At 35.2% G+C, this 18777-nt stretch overlaps 1 protein-coding gene across 1 annotated transcript in view; it reads right to left on the bottom strand.

Moving 5' to 3' along the window:
- The window catches only part of LOC5574799 (sestrin homolog), a 166922-nt gene that overhangs the window by 146516 nt on the left and 1629 nt on the right, over window positions 1-18777 (bottom strand). The gene's annotated exons all lie outside the window — the stretch shown is intronic.

Raw genomic sequence — 18777 nt, 5'->3', positions numbered from 1 at the left:
AACACCTGACTCGGAATGTACTGAGCAATATAAGATGCAAATAAAAGCACTTGATTCAGTGAACAATCACAACAGTAGTCAATGCCAGAAATTTTGTTATCAAATGGATTGATCTCGCATTGTTTCATTTGAAAAGCAAAAATATTCAGAATGAACTAATTTGAGCGGTCAGAATATTGAGTTTTATAATGTTTTCAATGATTTAGGCAAGGCTGGTGCAGGTTACTCCTCAGAAACTATTATTGTAATGGATGTGTCTAAAATGTCTTCATGTTTAATGATACGTGTCTTTTTTTAAACTGATAGACTTAAACCAAAGCCAGTTTGAACAAATTTTAACCAAAACGATCTTAGTTTCTGACCCTCCAACAGCATTTATAAGATTATGCTGAATACTTGTATACTATGGAGGGTGTCTCTATTTATCTTGCATAATAAACTAACTTAAGTCCAAAACGGTACCACCTATCGGTGGGACAAGTTATTGGCATGGATTTCGCATTTAGAATAAGAATCGATGAGTCACACACCTCCGTATTGCATTCAGGAGATTCTCAATGAGTGCCCCTAGAATTTCTATTTTTCTACTAGAGTTTTTTTTTATCTTTTCCTATAGATTTTACGGCAAGGTAACTTTCAGGAACTCCTTTATAATTTGTTACGAAAATTGCATTGAGTAACCAAAATGAAATCCAAAAACTCCGAAAGCATAGTGTTTTGAGATTGACAATTGTGGAGTATTATGTTGTGGAGTTTCAATCATTTAGATATTTAATATTACTGTAGTTACTTAGCACTAAATGCGCAATAAAATCATTCAGAGGGTGACTTGTTTCAATGGGACGATTAACGATTATTTGAGTTTGAAATCTTCGAGTTTCCAGGACATACCGTATCTTCGAGTTCGTCACACGACATACTTTTGCAAAAATGATCGATTGATTTCAATTGATAGCTGTGGAAGTGCTGATGGTAATATTGAAATCGCTGGGCTGTAGCATAGAAACACTGTACATGTATCGAAACAAGAATGAAACGACGACGACCTTTCATCTCCATTACAGCGAAATGTGGAATTTTTTAGATGAATTTCGATAACAGCAGAAAAAAGAAAATCAACTTTATGAGATTGAGAAATTGTAATGGAAGAATGCTTGTAGTAATAATGTCAATAATCTTTCTATAAGAACATAATCAATGTTATCGCCTATATTCAAATGAAAGTTAAATTTCTGAAAAAAAAATAATGAGGAAGAAATATTCAACAACAGAAAAAAGGCTGATATACGGATGAGCATGAGCATGAGCATTGATGACCGTACAATTCGTAGTTGCTACTCCGTGATTGACAAGAATCATTGAAATTGTACAGGGAATCAACAGATGTAGCTTGGGAGTAGCATATCATCTACAATGTACATTTTCAAGGACTCTGAAATTTGTAATGTCAATAACAGCGCCGCCCACGTCCTTACGGTCATCGGGGAAGGGGAGGAATGTTAGTGTGATATCCATTGTTACAAAAGACCGAGTATGCCTCTGCATCTTCATGGTTGCCACGGGAAGGAGTTTTGTTAGTGGGTGGGCTTCAAAGCTACATGATCAGGATTCACCTTGGTGCACTTACCATTCATGTAACCTCTGTTTAAAAAGTTATCTATCAATGCGTCGACATTTTAAACATCGAACTATTCAAAGGTTTGAATCTCTAAATTTTATAAAACATGAATAAGCGCTTATGTCAACACTTGAAGTGACGAACCATACATAGTTTGTTCAACAAATTCATAAAAAAATACATGTTATGATACAAATGTGTTAGTACAAGCATGAAACGAGCTCACCAATTGGTAATCCATCTTCGACTGAGCAGCGTCAACACGTATAAGCAGGAAAATAACTCCGATGGCACGCAAATGAAGTGCTATCAAAAAAAAAAACACTCCGAGCGCGCGAAAAATGAATCGGACAGCTTGGGTCTTCGCAAAGCACTAGGCAAGCGAACGAAGCCAGCGAAAAAACACTCCGAGCGCGCGAAAATGAATCGGACTGCTTGGGCCTTTGCAAACCACTCAGAAAAAAAGGCTGATATACGGATGAGAAGATACATTCTTATCGGGCTTTACGTTACAGTTACGTACCGTAGACGCATACATACGAGCCGTGCTCGTCCTATTTTATGCTTACAAAACAAAAACTGCTCTGTATTCCGAACGATTTGGGGTAATGGCGTTGGGGGTAAGGGTATTTCAGGTAGGTTCTGTATTCCTTCATAGATTCCTAAAAAACAGGAATTTTCCAATGCCTACTTCAGAGACTCCTTCCAAATTACATTGCAGAATCCACCTAAGGGTCCCTAAATGAATTCCATCAGCAAGTCTGTCGAACGCTGTCGTTCAGAAATTCATCCAGCGAGAAATTTTTAGATATCCAAAAAGAAATTGTTCAAAAACTTTTTCCAGGAGATTGCATCAGAAATTCTCCAATGATCTCCTCCAGAGGAATCTACGACAAAAGGTCGAAAGGACCGAAGGTCGAAAGACAAAAGGTCGAAGAACAAAAAAGAAGGGACAAAAGGTCGAAAATCTTTTATCAAAGAAAGACATTTCCCACCAAGCAAATCATTTTCGACATTTTGTCTTTTCGACCTTCTGTCCTTTCGACCTTTTGTCGTTCCATAAACCCCTCTAAAGATACAACCGTTGTCCATTTAATACCTGCAGAAATTCTTCCTAAAAATCTTCAAGGAAATTCTATGTAATTCCTCAGGAGTACAGTTGTGTTCAGAATAATAGAAGTAAAAGCCGATTTTTATACAATATGTTCAACTTTGACATGCTGTAACTTTGTTTCCTTATGAGCAATCGGCATAAAATTTTGACAGTGAACTACAAATATACTCAATTTCATTATTACAAAATTTGAAAATATTCACGCTACCGATCAAAAAGTTAAGCACCAGGTGAAATAGCTCAAAATAATAGTAGTTTTTCTTTTGTAAATCTTTGTACAGAAACAGAGTTCTGTTTGATCTTTCGACCTTGACACTTGCTTTTGCCGGGGCGAACGACGAGGGCAGGATCAAACATGTCGCGCGTTGGTCTAGTAAGTGAAAAAGTGGCGTGATCGGTGAGTTCGGTTGGAGTAACTGAAAAAGTGCCGCGATCGGTTAGTTCTGTTTGATCTTTCGACCTTGACACTTGCTTTTGCCGGGGCAAGCGACGAGGGCAGGATCAAACATGTCGCGCGTCGGTCTCGTAAGTGAAAAAGTGGCGTGATCGGTGAGTTCGGTTGGAGTAACTGAAAAAGTGCCGCGATCGGTTAGTTCTGTTTGATCCTTCGACCTTGACGCTTGCTCCTGGGCAGTGCGTCAAGAAAGCCCGAACAGTTTTTTTTTTTATTATTCTTTTTGGGTCGCGCGCTTATTTTTTTTTCCTGAGTGCTTTTTTATAGCCGAGCAAACGAGTGAAGCCGAAAGTGGATTGTGGCTGCTCAGTCAAGGATAACGGATCAATTGGTGAGCTCGTTTCATGCTACTATTTCTAATCTATAAAATATGTATGACTGCACATTCAATCGTTACAATGGTGGGATGCAAATATGATTTTTCAACAAACTATGGATGGTTCGTCACTGTGAGTGTCGACACAAACTCTGATTCATGATTTATTTATGTTTAACATTTTTTTTTCAGAACACCTCTTATATACCTTTATTTTTGTAATTAAAAAAACTTTGAATGGTTCAACACTACAAGTGTAGACTTGCGAAAGGTTCACTTTATTCAACAAACTTTGGATGGTTCGCCACTGTAAGTGTCGGCATAAGAATAAGAGTGTTCTATGATGTCCCAACCAATCGAGTTTTTTGTTTCTTTTCAAATGAGTAAAATATAATAACACATGCTTTCGTCCTGACAGCTGTAGGAATGTTACATTTAGGTATTTGTTCAACAAACTTTGAATGGTTCGTCACCTCAAGTGTCGGCATAATTTTCCTCTACATAGAAATTGTTCATATCAAATGAAAATATTATATTTACGTATAAGCATGTATATATCTCACAAATCATTGTTTATCATGGTCTAATCGCTTATCAAAGTGAATCCTATGACCCAACGATCCTCCCCATTAACAAACATCCCTCCCAGTAACCTTTGTGGAGATGCAGAGGCAAACACGGTCTCCAAAAAGCAAAGGTTACACACTAACATTCCTTCCCCCAATCCCACCTGACTGCAAGGACGTGGCCGGCGCCGTTATTGACCCTGTATAAATAGAGGCACTGAATTATGCACACTGAAGAAGATTATGGCCAATCCCAGCCGAACTTCTAGTTGATTCTTTGTGCATTTTCACTGACTTCGGTCAATCACGGAATAGCAACCATTGATATGTGTAGTCAGTCTAAGCTAAGCTAAGCTAAGCTAAGCTAAGCTAAGCTAAGCTGTAAATCTTTGTACAGAAACAACTTTGTAAAAAATGGGCTTGTTCATTAGACCTGTTCACTTTTTGAAAAAAGTTTCACAACTCTCTGTGCCACATTGAATTCTGAACTTATTTATCAAAACAAGTTATCTGTCCAAAAATGAGCCAATTTGGTAAAGTTTTAGAGATGTATCAAATCGATTTTGCTTTTCCCCGAAATGCGTTCCTGAAACCTAGAAATATCATTGAAAATGATTCGAAAATACTACTAGCCTTTAGCTAACGCAATAGTCTATCACTTTGCCAAAGACACTAGGGTGTTTTGACCGCTTCTTCATTATGCTATTAACTTAATTAGTCTAAAAATCTCGAAAAAAGCAATATATTTTTCTAGTTTGCCATATAAATTTCGATTAAAATCTTATTATATTTTGTATCCAATTCGACTATCTATTTGATCTAAGTGGTACGAACATATCGTTCATACATCATTTTTATGTGAGAATTGATTTTCACTGCGAAATAATTGAAAGTGTATCACTCTATACCCTGAAATCTCATAGGGTTGCCAACACAAATACACTCTATGAAAACCACAGTTACCCATGATTTAGATGTCATGTCTTTGGACCCTACAGTCCATCGCCATCGGCTCAAAATAGAGTTGATGGTAAGGTTTGGGCCTGAAGATCAGAAGATTCAAGGTTCAAGTACAAGAGATAATCTTTTTTTCTTTATTTTTACACCAAGCTAAGATTTGTAACTATTTGACCTGATTTGAAACATTTTCATGTTCAAATTTTACTCACACGGGATGAAATCTTTTGTTCCTTAATACAGAACCATTCTTAAAAAGGAAGATCTACCTTTCAATATATAAAGGCAACTACAAGTGATGACTCAAGTTAAATCAGCGTAGCAACAGCCTTGAGAACTAGAGCTCTAATGAGTCTTCCAGTCTTTGAAGACTAAACCAACATCGTACTGAAAAACCTAAATAAAGCTAATAGTTATATTTTATCAAGCATCGCATCAATGTTCGAATTGCACGGGCTTATTCACAAATTCCATGACGCTGAAAAGGGGTCGTGGGTGACTTCATGATATTACGGCTCATACAAAACTTGTAGAATATTCATACAAAAATCTTTACGATGGGGATGTTGTTAACCGAAAATTGTGATGATAAGCTACGATTGCTGTTGATTATGAAAAAAAAAAGATTATTCCTTGCACTTGAACCGTGAATCTTCTGATCCTTAGACCCAAACCTTACCATCAACTCTATTTTGAGCCGATGATGATGGACAGTAGGATTCAAACTCATGACATATAAATCATGGGTAACTGTGGTTTACATAGAGTGTATATGTGTTGGCAACCCTATGAGATTTTAGGGTATAGAGTGATACACTTTCAATTATTTCGAAGTGAAATTTGATTCTCACACGAAATTGATGTATAAACGATATGTTCGTAACCCGCAGATCAAATAGTTAGTTGAATTGGATACAAAATATAATAAGATTTTTATCGGAATTTATATGGCAAACTGGAAAAATATATTGCTTTTTTTCGAGATTTTTAGACTAATTAAGTTAAAAGCATATTGAAGAAGCTGTCAAAACACCCTAGTGTCTTCGGCAAAGTGATAGACTATTGTGTTAGCTAAAGGCTAGTCGTATTTCAGAATCATTTTCATTGATATTTCTGGGTTTCAGGAACGCATTTCATAGAAAAAGTCCAAAAAACCACAAAATCGATTTGATACACCTCTAAAACTTCACCAAATTGGCTCATTTTTTGACAGATAACTTGTTTTGATCAATAAGTTCAGAATTTGATGTGGCAAGGGTACCTTAGAAAAAGTGAACAGGTCTATTGTTCATACATTTATAGCTTGGGTAAAAAATATTGAAACGATGAGTAAAGAAAAATTCAAAAACTCAAAATACAGCTGATATTTAAATTATTAAAACAACTATTATTTTGAGCGATTTCGCCTGGTGCTTAACTTTTTGACCGGTAGTGTGGAAATTTTCAAATTATGTAATAATGAAATCGAGTATATTTGTAGTTCACTGCCAAAATTTCAAGCTGATTGGAAACAAAGTTACAGCATGCCAAAGTTGAGCATTTTGCATGAAAAACGGCTTTTACTACTTTTATTCTGAACACAACTGTAGGTAGATTTATAGCAACTCTTCATACTATTTCCACAGAGGTTTCAGGAAAATTATCCATAAAAGATAAATCCATGGATTATTTTGCTAAATTTTCCAGGAACCTCCTCTCCGAGGAGTTTATGATAAATTTCCTTGACGATTTCCAGAAAAAAAATCCTGAATGAATTGTTGGAGGAAATATTATTATGAATTTCCTAGGACATTTCTGGAAGAATTTTAAGAAATCCATTAAATAAAGCCTAGTTTAGAATCTCGGAGATAGTTCTTGGTAGGAGCTATCACTAGCCGTAGCAGAAAACGGTCTAGACCATGCTAATGATCATAGGTTTGAATCCCGCCGGTTTTTTGGGTTGGAACTTTTTCCGACTTTCTAAAACAGGTGTTTGTCACGCAATATACGAGTGCGAAAATGACCAATTGGCCAAAAAAGTTCTCAAACTCAGAAATAAAGTCAACTGTGAAACATCTGAGAAGCAGTATTTGTCTCAGTTGGCACGTAATTCAAGAAAGAAGAGGACGAGAAGATTTCTTTATACTTATTGGTTGATATCTTGAAGAAATCCAGACCAAAATTTTTGGAGGAAAACCTAATAAAATGTCTTGAAAAATCCGAACGGAATTAATGGGAAAAGTGCTAAGGTATCTCGGGTAAAGATGAATAACAAAATTATGATAAAATAAGATTACAGTTTGCAATTATAACTAGTTTTGCTATTAATATGTTATTATTAATGAGATCCAATCAAGGATGGAAAAAAATGGTCTCTAGCGCCAAACAACACGGTATTTGAACGGTCTAAGAGGGCCGTTCTTGCAAAAGCATGCCAGATAAACTTCCGGATCAAGGATTGCATACCAGGAGTCGAATCTCGGAGTAAAAACCTAAAAATCCTTCAAAAAATATGACTTCGTCGAAAAACTAATGAATTACAAAATATACTATCATGGTGAAATTTTTAATTTGAGAAAAAATACCAAAGAACATAACTAATGATACGAATAACAAAAATTGCCATCACAGTAAAATATGTCATTGTTTTGATTCATCTAATTTATGAAAATAAAGCATTTGAAAAACCTAATAAGGTGCCATTCTAACGCTAAATTTGCCAATATTAGACCTCCTCCCTCCCCCACGTAACAGATTTTGTATGGTTTGTAGATTTTAGAATTTTTTATAGACCGTAAGCCTATGTATGACCCCCTCTTTTCCCTTGTTGCGTATCGTCATATTTGAACAATATCAATATCAAATTTTGTCATCATGGAAGTGCAGAATAAGAATTATTACAATTAATTTACCCTTATTCGAGAAGAGCTGATTTAGTTAATATATAATACAGTCGACTCTCCACATTTTGATGTTCTACATCTCGATATCTCTCCCTATGTCGATGATTTCATAAGTCCCTTCAGTCTGCATACATTTTCACTCTCCATATCTCGATATCCTCCTTATCTCGATATCTCCATATCTCGATGTGTTTTTTCGTTCTCAATTTTCTCTCCGTATGTCGATATGACCAATATCGAAGGTTACTTGACCAAAGTTTTGGGATTCAAAACAAATTAGGAGCGCAAAATGACGACTGTTTGTGTATTACTTTCCCGGGGATCCCGGGACAAAAATCCCGGGATCTAAAAAATCCAGAATCCCGGGATATTTTCAAAAATCCCGGAATTTCCCGAAATTGCATGTTTAACTAGAAAATGTTGATGTATTTGTTTTCAAATAATGGTACAAAACAAGCAGCATATTTTTTTGGTGACTGTTAATGCAAGAATGTATTTAAGCTATTGCATTCAGCTTACTCTGCAAGAGTTTTTATTGAGATTTAAGCCCACTTATGATATTTTAAATAAACTATAACTCTACGGTTTGTTCCATTTGTAAACCATCTTCATGTAACCGTTTCAATTTGCCCGGTGTACCTTACACTTTTCCAGGTCTAACGTGGCTCTAACGTCTAACATGGCTCCCAACCAAACGGAAGAAACAAGATTATAACAGAATGTGTTCCCCTAATATGATTTTTTTTAAATCAACAGTTGTTATAAAACATGTACCGTTAGTAGTTAAAATAGCATAAATTCTAACTAAATTTGCACCAAACAAAACTAAAATATAACAAACCCTATTATAATTATAACAGAATTATTACAGAATGTGTTGCAAGGATGTTACAAAATAACAAAATTATTACAAACTATGTCACTGTTTATGACATCGGAAGTTATTTGCAACAGACTTATAAAATGCTTTGTCAAAAATATAACAAATGTTGTTATGAATGTGTTACTAAAAATATAACAAGTTGAGAACAAAGTCATCTTGATAACAAAATTATATCAACATCTGTTATTTTTAACTGCATGTGATAGGAATGTGTTATAATCTTGTTATGTGGTTCTGGTCGGACTGTTATGCCAATAATTTAAAAGCATGAAGATTTCATATGACACAACAATGTAAATAAGTTACATAATCATGAGAGTAGATTTAAAAAAAATATTGGTAAAATTGAAGAGTGATTGGTATTACCTATATCTATACTTTTTGCATCACGATTGATTTTCATTTCAATTTAAATGACCATTGACTTCGATTCCAAATAGGTTAAATTTTGATGAATGAAATCTAAGATTCCATTGTTTTTTCCTATAATAATTTAACTTCACCTTCAAAAACAGGGTCGGTTATTATGAAACTACTCTATAAAACTAAACATTACTTCAAAACCCGCTCTGACTGTTCGATAGTTGTTTTTGGAAGCATTTGATTTTTGTCCCGGGATCTCGGGAAATCCCGGGATTTTTCAAAATAAAATCTCGAATCCCGGGATTTTTTCATATCCGGGAAACAAGACCCTCTACCCCCACCCTCAAGGGTCAAGCCAAGCGCATGCTTACAACTTTCTCAAAACTCAAACGAAGAGAGTGACAAAGGGGGGGGGGGGGTCAAAAAAGTTTAAATTTAGCGTGACATAATTTGTGTACCACCCCTAACTTATTTTGTTATTTATTCATGAAAAATTTTGAAAAATTATCATACAAAATTTATTGAAATCACCGTCTCATAATTTTTAAATACCTTTTAATGTATTTCTAATCATAAAATTTTATGTGGATTCAACTCAATATTTTTTTAGATTGTTTTACTCTTAGAGTATTCCTTGACTCGTTTTTTTTAATTATTATTTTTTGATTCCTGCTCGATATCTTCCTGGTTTATGTCTGGTCTCTTTTTTGTTGGTAAGTAGTAGTTTCTATTTTTAGATACGTAATCTAATCGTTTATGATATATTCAATAAATGTAATCCTTCTTTTGTAGTAATGTGAGACATTCTGTACTCAAACATTTATTTAGCTGCTAGTCCAAATTAGACATATAATCAATTCTTTGTATGAGAATTGTATTAAATTCTTTAAAGCAGCAACTATGGGCCACCAATCAGGCCTATGCCTGGTAAAATTGGTAACGTAAAACGGGATAACTTTGCTAATGCGGGTAACTTTGATAGTACGAGACCCACGACATACCTAACGAAATAACAAAGTTTCTGTTAATAAGTTAAGCAAAACGAATGCAAAAGTAAAAAGTAGTAGTATGATACTTTATGTCAAAGCTATTTCGCTAGAATCAAGTACATTTGAGAATTTATATGCAAATATTAAAAATTTATAAGATTTCAGCATTTTTGAAACGCTTACAAACAATCTGTTCTATGATCACTATTTGATGAAGTTATAATGAGTTCGTCGCTTATCCTTGATAGCCTAGTTATAGTAGAACATGAATTCGGTCTCAAATCTCTTAGCGAAAACCATTTTTACAAACTGGGACCGTTTTTGTAATCTAAGTCAGAAATTTCCATATAGCGTTAAACGCCTAGCGGTATGCAACGTTCCGTAATTGATTCAATTTTGTTCGATTTATACTCCATTATCAAAGTTACCCCAAAACAGAAAACCAACTTTCGATTATATGAAAAATTGTGTATCCTTTCAAAGTAAAACTTTTGGCAATCTATCAACTGCAATCGATAGTTGGGATACCAGTACTTGTTTTAAAAATATAAATTATAATTCTTTGAAACAGCATGCCTAAATATTAAAGTTTTCTTCGAAAAAAATTTCAAAGTTACCCCGTTTTACGATAATTTTATTCTGAACAGGGAAGTATCAGAAAGTTACAGTACATTTTGCATCATTATACCCTTATAAAACAGTGTACCAACCAAGAGGGAGACACTCGAGCTCAGCAATCTGACCCTCTCCCTATCCGGTGTAAAAATGGTAAACAACCGGCAACCGGCTTTTTTCCACTCCACTCTCTCACGCGCCGGTATTGGTTATTGGACATTGGACGCAACCGGCGCGCACGGCCACGACGGGGAAACATTTTCATAAATAATAATTTGGCACAAACAACATCCCCAAACGGGCTCCATCAGATGGAGCTTGCGAGAGGCGATGTAATATGTCGTGTAGTAATCGGCATCTCTACTCGGTTCTCTGCCACTAAAGGGCATTAATAGAGGAGAGTTGAATACTATAAGACGGCAAAGAAGATTCATGTTAATTAATTCCTAATTAACTAAGTACTGTATTCAAATATCAATGACAAAGCATTAATTTCCTGATAGCTTGTAGCCATTTTTATCAAGTCATATATCGCGCAATAAGCTAGATTTACGACTATGTTAATGTTGCACAACAGCCACATGCCTTATACAAAGCTGTCGATACTCTTTGAGCTGGTACAAGAAGTTACCTTCTTACCGCGTTTTGTATAAACAAAAGATCACGAGGGTATCTAAGAAGCCTTAAAAATGGAACCATTTTGCTTAGAATAGTTACAAACGGATATGGGTGATGTGCATCGCAATTGACGTAATATTATAGCTTATTTTGCTGTTTAATTGGGATTAGCGATATTTTAGTTACCAGTGCTACTACAAGCCCTTTCTGAAATTCGTAATTTTTTCTCTTAAATCTAGCACAATATGAAAATAATTACAATTTGGAAAAATAACATATTTTACATCATTCCACGAGTAAAACTTATGTAAAATTACATTCAAACCACAACTAAACTCTCCTACACCCCAGAATCGTCTCTGCAAAGGTTACGTGGTGGACGGCGGCACATTATCAGCCCATAGCACATGCGGACTCTCGGGGGACTTAGTTGGTCGTTCGAGTAATGTACTTATAGAGTTCGGCTCGGGTGAGTTGTTGTTGATGTGAACTTGTTTTTCTCGTTCGGAGTCCGTAAATACGTGTGCGCGCGGTGACGCGACTTTATTGCACCACCTACCTTCCCTGTCCTCACTATCTATCTTCATTTCAACCTGCTACATTACATATACCGCGGCCGGGCGAACTGAGATTGTAATTCTAGAGCTGCTGTGCCATCCCGTCCGAGTTCGGGTCATCATCCACTGCCGACGAGGGGTTATTAGTTGAGTTCAATCAAGAATTATTGGAGCTGATTGAGTTTGATGGGGTTGGATTCATGGGAGGATTGGCGTAACAAAAATGTTTTGATGGGGATGTTACATGCTCGACCGGGGCACCGGTGCTCTTACAGATGAAGTCTGAGAGAAAGTGAACTTGTGGAATTATAAATCTTTAAAAGTATGAAATTCTGGAAAAAATGACAAAATTGTCAAAGTTGCCATTTTAGCATTCGTATATCGTGCGGCAGTTATAGTTCTACTTTATACCCGAGGAATTCCTGGAGAAACCTCAGGCGAAATTTTTGGAAAAATCTCATAAAGAGGTGTTAGTGGAATCCTTGGAATCATCCCTGAAGGAATTGCTGGGTGAAATTTCTGGATAAATATCTAGTGAAATTCCTGGAGGAATCTCTTGTTGAATTTTTCGAGGTATTCCTGGAGGAATTTGTGTTGGAATCCATTAAGGAATTGCTAAATAAGTCCTGAGTTCCTGTAAGAATCCCTGGTGTCATTCCTGTTGGAAACCCTGGAAGAAATCTTAGTGGAATCTCTTGTAGAATTCCTGGTGGAATGAATACCTGGTGAAACTGAAGGAAACACAGGTAATATTTCTGCTGGAATCCCTGGCAGAACTCCTCTAATGAAATTCTTGAAGAAACTGCTAAATGAATCCCTAATAGATTTTTTAGAGAAATCACTGAAGAAATTTTTTCGAGGAATTTCAGAGCGTAATGTTATTTGAATCTGGATGGACAGTCATGAATATTGAGCTGTCGAATGATAATACTTTTCGATCTTCGGAAAACGTCTGCACCACACCCGAACGAAACCGATTTCGAAATAGGAGGAGGATTCTTGAGGAAATCCTGAAGAAATCTCGGGAACAATCTCTGAAAATATGACACGAAAAATATCTTGAATGATTCATTAGAAATCGCTAAAAGTATCATGTAGAAAAATCTGAAAAAGATGATTTAGAGGAATATTTGGAAGCATCTCTGGCGGAATCCCTGGTGAAATTTCTGAAGGAATATCCAGTGAAATTCTAGAATTCTTCGAGGAATCGCCTGGGAGAATCTCAAGAAGAAAACCGGCACCCAATCCTGGACGAATATAAGGAGGACCCCATGTAGAAGTATCATTGGATGAGTTATATTGTGGAACCACAGAAGGGGTTTCTGGAATATTTGCAGGTAATTTTTAAAACCCTATTCAAATCCCTAAAGATATCGAGAAATGAAATTTGAAGTATCAAAGAAGATGTAATTTTTGGTATTACTGAAAGATATTCTGAAACAATTCCTGTAGGAATCACTAGAATCCCTTAAGGAATCAATTGAGGATTATCTGGAGGAATTCCTGGGATAACCACTGAAGAAAATTGTGGGGAAACCTGTGGAGAATTTCGAGAAAATGCGCAGGAGGAATCCTGAAGAAATCTCGAGAGTAATCACCAAAATAATGACTCAAAAAATCTCTTGGACAATTCATCAAGCATCCCTGGAGGAATTGAAGGAAATTTGAAAAATTATAAAAGAAGTGATTCTTCGAATTCCTGAAGGATTGCCTGTAGGAATCTCTAGAAAAAAAATCCAGAAGGAATAACTGGAAGAATCCCTTGAAGAGCTCCTGTAAGGATTTCTAGAATATCTGAAGGTTTTTTTAAACCCCATTTCGAATCTACGAAAATCGAAAAATTAAATTTAAAAATCATAGAAGATGTAAGTTCTAAAATTACTGAAGGAATGCCTGGAGGAATCTCTGGAAGAAATCCCAGAAAGAATAATTCGAAGAACCCCCTTAGAAATTTCTGGAGGAATTCCTGAAGTTATTACTGAAGAAATTCCTGGAACATCTTCCCTGAATTTCGTGAGTATTTGCTGAAGAAATCTCAGGAGCAATCTCTAAAATAATGACTGGAAATATCTCTTTGAGGATTCAAAAAGCGTCCCTGGAGGGATTTCAGATGTAATCCCTTGAAGTAATCTGTTGGAATCCCTGAAGATTTTTTTTAGAAATATAGGGTAATCAATATATTTTGGACCCCTATATATTTTGGACCTCCTGGGCCATTTTCCTGCGAATTTCCCAGTTTAAATCGAAAGACCAACTCAATTCGCATGCCATTTGGAAAGATAGGACTATTCCGCACTTGCATCGACCGTTTGTACATAGAAAATGTGTTTATTTTATCTCAAATTAATTTAATTTATTCGGTTCATCCATGCAACCGTTACAACACGTTACACACAGAAAATGATGCCGTCAGAAATTTTTCAAATGTAAACAAAAAAATTTTCCAAATTTCTGAACTAAAAGCGTAGAATTTCTTCGGTTTTCCATTGTCAATCGATTGATTAGACTATGGGCAAGCATATTATACAATTAGTGTCATAGACTTTGTCGCCAAACGATAAAAAATGCCGGGGGTCCAAAATATATACTTCGAGGGTCCAAAATGTATTGGTGTGTCCAAAATAATGAAAAACAATGCTTCACAATTCAATTATTTTCGACGTTTTTTGGATCCTACATGACCGTATGGGCATTTTTATCTCGTAGAGAATGTTTTTCTTTACATTTTGGCATGTTCTTTTAGTTGGCTACGCTGCGCAATTAATTAATTGACACAAATAACTAAAATCACTTCCTTAGGGGGTCCAAAATACGACCGTTACCCTACCTGGAAGAGTTCTTGAATAAATCCTAGAAACAATTCTTGGAAAAATCTGAAAAACATGTTTTGGAGTAGTACATGGAAGCATCTCTGCCGGAATCAATGGTGAAATTTCTAGGGGACTATCGAGTGAAATTCTTGGAGGAATCGTCTGTGACAATCTCAAGAAGAATATCTGCATCTATTTCTGGACAAATTTAAGGACGAGCCCATGAAATATTACTGGTGGAATTTTATGAAGGAATTTTCGGAATATTTGCAGGATTTTTGTTATCCGTAGAGAAATGAAATTTCAAGAATCATAGAAGACGTAATTCCTAGAATCCCTGAAAGATATCCTGAGGGAATGCCTGAAGAAATCTTCGGAAGAAATCCCAGAAGGAATGGCTGGAACAATCCTGACGTAACCACGGAAGAAATATCTGGAAGAATCTTCTTGAATCTTGGGAGTATTCACTGAAGAAACTCTGAAACATATCGGGCGCACTCTTCAAAATAATGACTATAAAATCTCTTGGAGGATTGATTAAGGAACCCTGGAGAAATTTTAGGTCCTGGATCCCTAGTAGTATTTAGTAGGAATCCCTGGGGATTTTTTTTAGAAACAAACCTAGAAGAATTCTTGAGGAAATCCTAGAAAAAATCTTGAAAAGATCTCAAAAAGAAGTTTTAGAGGAATACTTGGAAACATCTCTGGTGAAATTTCTGGATGAATATCTAGTGAAATTCCCAGAGGATAAAATTCCTCGTGAAATAATGGATAAAATTGCTGGAGATTCTCCTGTGCAATTCTTGAAGGAATCTCTGATGTAATGTGTATTGGAAACCCTGATAGAGCTCTGGTTAGATTGCTGGTAGAATTTGGAAGAATTATTAGCCGACGGTAGTTGCATATTTATTTATGGATAAAATATCATGAATTTCGATCCGTCAAATGATATCTTTGTGCATTAGCGCAGGAACAGCGGCGCCAAAGGGGGGGGGGGCAGAATTAAATAACAATATAATAAATAATCTATTACCTTTCGTTGCTCCATTGCCCATCTGTTGTTTCTATTTCCTTCAACAGTTTGTTGTTCCTCCTTTCTTCGCATGATGCTTTCTTGGAAAACTTCGTACACAAATCTTTCCATACTCAAAATGCATCACTTTTAAGTATCTTAATAATAAATGTAAATTCTAGGGGTTTTGAAAATTAAAGAAAGTTTATACGTATGGTTTCTGATTTCTGAAAGTACATCAGGAATCCCTTAAATAGTTTTTAAAGTAATGCAAATTGTTGGTCCAAGAATTAAAATCAGTTAAATCTTGCAATGTGAATTTTACCGTTACACATATTTGCCAAAGTTATTGAAAAATTCCACTTATATTTTTGCGATACACTCCAAAAAAGTTTGTTTGAAATTTCTGTAGGTAGGTATAAACTGGTTTCTACATCAATCTGTTCGCCATACTATCATGAACCTTCGGAGTTCATGTAGAACATTTTCTAAGATGTTAGGTACAAATGCCTTCAGTAAAATTTCATTCGTACAACTCCAATAATTGTCCACTATAAAAGACGATAGAAAAAAAACAATAATTTTTGTAGTAAAATCTATTTGAACTGTTTTGTTTGATATATCGTCAGGAATTTCGTAAAATATAGTCAAACATTTTTCGACAGGAATTTAGTATTTTTTCCGAATTTCTCTAGAAGTTCTTCAAAAACTTTGTGTATGCGTTACTAAAGAAATCTGATACAAAATGGATATGGATATAGAGTGATTCGTAGAGTAGTTTCAAAAAATCCTCAAAATATGTTTTGAGGTGTTACTGGAGTAGTTTTTGAACCAAAAATGGAGAGTGAGTAGATATCTAGATGTTATTTATGGAAGGATCCGGGGATTATCATTCGGAAAATAATATGGAGTAACTTCTAAGTGCTGTTTAAAAAAAGTCTCTGGAAGATACTTGGATGAATCTCTGGTGAATTTTTCGACAGAATCCTATGACGACATTCCAGTGGAAAAAAATAATATGATATTCTAAAATCGGGAAATCCGTCTTTTCGGGAAAAGTTTTTGAAAAAATATTTGTATGTATTCCACTATAAAGCATATAAAAATGTTTGATTTTTTTTTAAATTTTCGCTGGAAGGCATTTTTGAAGAAATATTATTATATTATTTTCGACCGAGTTTTGAGGGAATTTGGGGAGCATTCTTTAGATTTTTGAAGAAATCTAAAGAATTACCTAGAGGGTTTTTTGTGAAAAAATACAAATAGATGTACGGAGAATTTCTCTGAAAAATCTCCAAGAACAATTTCTCCTTTTCAATTTCGTATAAAAATCTTATGAAATATTAGAAGGAATTCTCAGAGCATCACTTGTAAGAATGATTTAATGTTTTTTGTATGAGGTCCTTTTTTTCAGTGCGTTTTTAAGCAATCCTTGAATATTTTTTGAGAAATTTCCATAAATATTCGTTGAAGAAATTGAACCTGTAACCAAGTTGAACCCGAAGAGAAATTTTAGAAAGAACCTTAAAGGAAACATAGAAAAACTATAGGTGAACTGTCCGAAAAATGCGTGGAAAGAATCCTTGGTTGATCTTTAATACAATTTTGATGAGACTCCTAAAATTGATTTGATTTTGATTTTCTTTATTATAGAGGCTTTCAGCCTTAGGCGGGTTCACCTCTTTGAGTCTTTGAGAAAAAGACTCCTAAAATTGCTTGTACTATTTCTTAAAAAAATCCTCAGTAATTTTTAAACAAATCATTATGAACCACTGGATAATATTTCAAACCTTCAATTGGAATGTATATGTAATAAGTTCGTAGAAGACCTTCCTGAAGAATTGCTTAAAATATTTTTTCACGCATTCTCTGGCGGAATTTTCAAATAAAGAAAAAAAAACAAATTGATAGACATTATCCTAGAAATTTTCTTGTAAGAATCTGTTGGATAGTAATCATAATTCCGCGAATGATTTTCTGTAGGAATCCAAGGAGGCACTCACTGGAATCTGGTAAAGGAGTTCTTGGAGATGGCACTGACAAAGTACGGACATAATTTACGAATTTACCTGTGGGAATTCTCAGAAAAATTTATTAAAAGCACATGGCTCAATACAAGAAAAACTCGTAGAAGAATCACAAGGGATTTTTCTTGTGAGTTCTTTGGAAGAATGTTTCAAGGGTTTTTCACTGGGCAAAATAAATTGAAACGTTCGCAGATTAAGATTGAGATAGCCGACAACCAAGAATTTACTTATGCATAAATAAGACCAAATATAACGTTTTTTCAAAAGTTGAAAGTTCTTGTGTCACATAAAATGCATAACAGTTTTAAGCGTGACTAAGTAATGACCGCACACTTTTAGGCACACTCGGATCATTTTCATGTAAAAATTTAGCTTGATATCCTGTTCACACCCTCCAGGTTCTAGGTATACTTTTTACTGCTGAGCGTATGGTTTCTGTTAAAATCTAAATAAAAATAATATATTTAGAGCTGTCGAGTATTAGTAATTGTTGATGTTCTGACAAAGTCCAAAACACACTCTAGAGGGGCTGTCCATTAATTACGTACGACATTTTTGACAGTTTATAGACCAGTCTCCCCATAGTAAGATTTTTTGTATGAAAATTATAAATAATTTGCGTGGAAAATCTTAAGACGGCCTTACAGATGAGGTTGAAATACGCGTATCTGTCAAATGATACAAACTCTAGCGGAATTAAATGGTTTAGTACTGAATTCGGGTATCGTTTATTTATAGGTATTCCACTAAGCAGCTCGAAAATGTATTAACAGATGTATGAATTTTTAAACAGTTGTCCTTAACTGGGGGACAAGCTTTTTGGCTTTTTTTGAGCACCTGAACCTATTTCAGAGGGAACTGGTGCCGTGCAACCATATTAAGAAAAACTCTATGTTGAAAACATTGGAAGTTGATTATAGAACGAAGCCACACCTCAAGAGCACAAGTCTTGAGAACCAAATAGCACACCACGTTAAAAAATTATCCCATTGGCCA

Source organism: Aedes aegypti, chromosome 2 (genome assembly GCF_002204515.2).
Source record: "Aedes aegypti strain LVP_AGWG chromosome 2, AaegL5.0 Primary Assembly, whole genome shotgun sequence".
Lineage (NCBI taxonomy): Eukaryota > Metazoa > Arthropoda > Insecta > Diptera > Culicidae > Aedes > Aedes aegypti.
The sequence above is the reverse complement of the archived record's forward strand: the minus strand, read 5'-3'. Positions and strand labels throughout refer to the sequence as shown.